Source organism: Zingiber officinale, chromosome 9A (assembly GCF_018446385.1).
Source record: "Zingiber officinale cultivar Zhangliang chromosome 9A, Zo_v1.1, whole genome shotgun sequence".
NCBI classification, from domain to species: Eukaryota; Viridiplantae; Streptophyta; class Magnoliopsida; order Zingiberales; family Zingiberaceae; genus Zingiber; species Zingiber officinale.
Window position 1 is genome coordinate 94,973,403 of NC_056002.1, and position 5,248 is coordinate 94,978,650.

Genomic DNA, 5,248 nt, shown 5'->3' on the forward strand with positions numbered 1-5,248 from the left:
AAATAATCTTATTGGATTTTTCTGGAATTTTTAGAAATTTTCTGGGATTTAATTGGAGCTCGTATGTAATAGTTTACGGGGATAAGATATTAGGGACGAGAAAAGCCTGTTTGGACTATCCCTTTTGTGGGAGTTGATTGAGGAATTAACTTATAGTTTAATTAATCTAAACCTAAGTTGAAATTATTAAACCTATTATTTCCATTCTTCTCATTTCTTCCACCCGAACCCTTCCTCCCTCTCCTCTCATCGCGCCGCACACACCACCGCCGCCCTTCTCCTCATCGCGACACCTGATTGCCGAGGCCGATTCCCCCTCTTCTCTGTGCCCTAGCCATTTTCCTCCTCTCTCTCGCCTGAACCGCCGCAAAGGTCTCCTCTTCCTCTTCTCCTCCGTCCCTCTTGCTGTGATCGCCTCTTTATCTTGTCTTCATCGCCGACAAAAGGAGCAACCGCCGACACCCCTGGATACCGAAGCAGTCTTCGGTCTCCCCCACGCCTGATTGGAGATCTCCTCGGTGGCATCCTTCGTTGAAACGCAGCTCCTCGCAAAGGATTCTCGGCCGGGAGGGGAGAGGCGGGCACCGGAGACGCTGAGGGTTCCGGCATCAAGGTATGTGAGGTGAGAATGTCTCAGATTAGGGTTTCCTTTAGCTAGGGAGGTTGTGATGTGAAGCCCGGCTGCAAGCATATGTTGATTTAAGTATTGTTCTGGCAGTGATCCCTGGTAGCAGCCTCGGTCAAAAATTTCCAGCTACTGTGCTTCATCCGGAGATAAGAAGGTAAGGACTCTACAGCTCTAATGGTAGATCTGTGGCTTTAGGTTTTGGACATGATTCATATTATGTTGAATTGTGTGATGGCAATGGATGTAGGCTCTGTAGGAGCTCTATTGGTCGTTCTTGGCAGCAGGTATCACTAGAGGATCTGTGTCGGCAATTTTACCTTCGGGCAGGGAATCATCAGAGGTAAGTTTTGATATAAGATAAGCTGCAACAGTGATAGTTGGGTTTAAGGAATGAATGCATGATTTGCTAGCTCAATTTTGATAGTACAATGTAGGGGAGTTTTGGTTGGTTGGTGTGGATCAGTAATGGAGATTAGTAGATTAGGGTGAATTTATTCGGGTAATGGATGAATTCGGATTAATTACCTATCTTGTATATTGGTTTAGTTAATCGGTAGATGGTTTATATGGATACGTTGACGCAGGACTTTGATCAAGGCGGTTGTCGTGACGAGATTGACGTCGGATTCAACCTACATTTACAGGCGGGTACTTCTTGCTTTACCTCTTTAGTATTTTGATCCTAGTGCATGAGCTTTATGTTCAGATAGTTGCTGTATCTATCTTGACTCCACTCTTATTCTTCCTGCGTTTGATACTTCCACTCGATCTTTGAGCTACTCGTTTCTGTATCTATACAGTCTCTCATTGCTATTCATGATATTTAGCAGATACTATAGTACTAGGTATTGGATACCAGATACCAGACATTAGATAGTAGGTATTGGATATATGGACACCTGATACCATGTTTACCTGCTTTGATTGTTGTTTATTTACACACCTTGCTGAGCATGCTGGCTTCATGTAGCATACCTATTTTCTGTTTATATATATATGATGACAACTGCATTATTCGCATCATGTCATTGCATGCATACTGGCGACCATGTCTCCCTTGTGGTTGAGAGGGTCATTGGCCAGGGCCGCACGCTCGGCCACTCATGGGTAGTGGCGGCTGGAGCGTGCCGCTTGTCCTGTCGTGCCACACTCGGCCACTCATGGGTAGTGGCGGCTGGAGTCGCGGGCAGCAGGGACCCCCGTCGCAAACGTAGCTATTCAGCTACTATGCAACTGTCCACTCGGTCACTCGAGAGTAGTGGCGGCTGGAGTGTCGTACAGTCGTCATTGATCCGGCCTCTCGACCATACAGGGGTCGTGGTGCAGAGAGGTGGGCGGGGTGACCATCCGTATATACGCTGTTGTTATTATATTTGCTGGTTGTTTACTTATGCTGTTGTTGCTTACCTATGCTGTTGTTGCTAGATTATGCTGCTGTTGTTCATTTATGCTGTTATGCTTACATAGGTTGAGATTTATACCTGTGATATGTGTTTAGACACTGGCTTACTTACTATTGACCTGTATATACCTCACATGATACCATGTAGTTATGAGCAGTACTGTAGCAGGACTTTGCTACATCTACCTTCCCCTACTAGCCTAGGATATGGTTTCAGGTATGGACACTTATTATGATATCACTGTAGTATCTGCTATTTCCATACGGGACTGTATACCTTTGCATCTCTAGTTCTTTACCATACTCATGCACTATCTATCTATTACCCGCTGAGTCTTTATACTCACCACCCCGTATATTGGTAATTTCATCAGGTATCAGGTAAAGGGTTTATGGAGTCGCCTGGAGATCCTGTCCGCCAGTTCCATGTCACATTCGAGGACGTTACTATGATTTTGGGTTTTCATTTTATTGTGAGTTAAACCTTTGAATTTAGCATTGTAATAATTGGGCTGTGGACTTGTTATTTTGTATTTGGTTGTTTGTCGAGGAGTCAAGCCGGGCCGGCCCACGGTGAGTTTTCGTTACCTTATACTTGTTATTCTTGTTTTCTGCTGTGTTTGATTTTACAGCCGTGTGGGCTGCATATTATCTGCGTGGTTGTGATTTAATTTGCATATGTATTATCTGTTGGTGATGTATACCGGTTCCATTTGTCACTGCTACAGAGGAGGTGCTGTCCGATTTTTGTCGGACAACCTTACTCTCGGGGCGTGACAATAGTCGTCCCTATGTTTAGATAACCTTGTAACTCTACTAAATTCGGGACTTGCAACCCCGGGTCTAGTTAGAGATGCGCGCACAGCAAGTACAGTTGCCGGGCCCATCAGCAATATGATTATGTGTTTTCATCTATTTATGATAAATAGCTTTTAAAACTTCACAATATGGTTTATGAGAATACAGAGTAGCTTAGCATCAACTAGCAGTAGTGTAGCTTAGCTTTTACTTCGGTTTAGTTCTTATGAATCCATATGATGGTTTTATGCTTATCTACGATTGCCATGTATTGTATGTGATTATGCCATGTTTTAGAATCCATGTTTAGCAATGTTCAGCACATATTTCAAATAGCATGTTTTAAAAGCATGAATCGCATCGTATGCATGTTTTGTGAGGTAGATAGTTTCTTACTAAGCTCCCAAGCTTACAGATACTTCTTTCCCTTATACTGTAGATAAAGGTAAAGGAAAGATGGACTAAAGGAGGCTGGAGGTCAATGCTACGAAGATGTGTGTGGGCAGGAACTTGGGATGAAGACCCTTGGGAACTAGCAAATTTAAAGAATTAGAACCTTCGTTCTTTTTAATGTTTATGCATCTTTGGAATGTTTAAGAATTCTGAATTGTGAAACCGTGCTTATGCCATGCCTAGGACACAAGCTATCTTATTGAAGAGTAGTAGATCATGCATAATGTTAGTGTAGACCTATTACAATGTTCTCTAGGTATTTTAGATTTATTATATTGAGTTGTGTATGATCGAGCTCTGAAATCAGAGTTCTGCAGCGAAATCAGAAACACCAATCGATCGACCGATCGATTGGAGGGACCTCAATCGTTCGGTTGATCGATTGAGAGCTGATTTCCATGAACAGTAAGCTTCTAGATCGACCAGCCGATCGATTGGACTAAGTTCAATCGATCAGCCGATCGATCGAAGCTATTGTCATGAACAGTAAGCTCTGGAATCGATCATTGGATCGATCGGGGAATTAGCCTCGCGAACAGAGAGCTTTGGAATCGATCACTGGATCGATTGACAAGCCTGGATCGATCAGCCGATCGATCCAGACTGTACCCCGTGCACAGTAGCGAGCTGAATCAATCAGTGGATCGATCAGGCCACTCCAATCGATCCACCGATCGATTGGGAGGCCTAATAACAGTTGGAAACCCTTCATTTCAGCCCTTGATCATATGTGAAGCCTAGATTACCTCCTTTAGCATAGGAGTAGTATTCAAGGTGTTGTATTGGCTCCTTTGTTTAAACATGAATTTCAGATCTAATAGAAAGTAGAAGAAGAAATTGTATTGGCTAGTAAAATTTTTAATTAACTCAGTTTTCCGCACCTTAAAATATAGCTTAGCACAACATAATGTAACCCCCGGCCTTACAGCCTAGCCAGTACAGAAGGTGGGGTGTTACAGAGTGGTATCAGAGCAAAGTTCCATACTTCCTACACACACATCAGCATTGAACCTGCAGCTTCCAAATAAGAACATCTCTCACTTTATTTATGTTTCTTGTTTCATGTTTAGAGATAACTAAAGCATGTTTGTTTATGATAGTATTTAACATGATAACAATAGTTACGCAATTATAATTGTATTAGTTATGTATGCCCTCTATGTCTCTAGAAATGGCACGAGGACGCCCAGCTAGAAGGGCACCAACCACTGAGCCCCAGCACGAGGTAGGCAGTTCAGTGCCTCCTCCAAACCTTACGGTAGTAGTGGCTCAGTTACAGCAGCAATTAGCTGAACAGCAATAGGAAATAGCCACTTTAAGGGCTAATCAGTAGAACACCCCCACTGTCACTCCAAAGCCTAACTTAGCAACTCCAGTAGTGACAGAGGTTCCACCAGTCCAACCTGCAGCACCAGTGGTCCCAGCAGCAGGGATCCAGAGAGAAGCCTATCTTATCCAGTGGCAAAAAGTCAAGCCAGAGAATTTCTCAGGCACTAGTGAACCATGGGATGCTCAAGCCTGGTTCAAAACACTAGAGAGTACGATGGAGCTTCTGGACTGGCCAGAACATGAGAAGGTGAAGTGCGCCTCTTTCTGCCTGACAGGAGACGCACGTATGTGGTGGGAGAAAGTTAAAGCGAAGCGCCCAGTGAATCAGATGGCATGGGCTTACTTCGAAAGGGAATTCTTCGAGGAGTTCTTCCACATGCGGGTCACAAACCGCCACTACGACGAGTTCACTGAATTTCGTCAGGGCAACCTTTCAGTTGAGGAGGTCGTGAGGAAATTCAACAGACTGGCTTGTCTATGCCCTGAACTAGTCAGCACTGAAAGGGAACGAAACCGGTTGATGTTCAAGATGTTAAGGCCGGAAATAGCAATGAATGTGGCCAGCGGTGTCCGTAGGCCGCAAACCACAGAAGAACTAGTAAGCAGTGCTCTGACCACCGAGCATTACCAAAACAGCA

At 44.1% G+C, this 5,248-nt stretch overlaps 1 long non-coding RNA gene across 1 annotated transcript; it reads left to right on the forward strand.

Moving 5' to 3' along the window:
• The first annotated feature begins 472 nt into the window (after positions 1-472).
• Positions 473-1,396, forward strand: LOC122021382. Its single transcript, XR_006122541.1, has 4 exons — positions 473-622; positions 719-782; positions 876-968; positions 1,213-1,396. It is a non-coding gene; the product is annotated as an uncharacterized LOC122021382 (long non-coding RNA).
• The last annotated feature ends 3,852 nt before the right edge of the window (positions 1,397-5,248 follow it).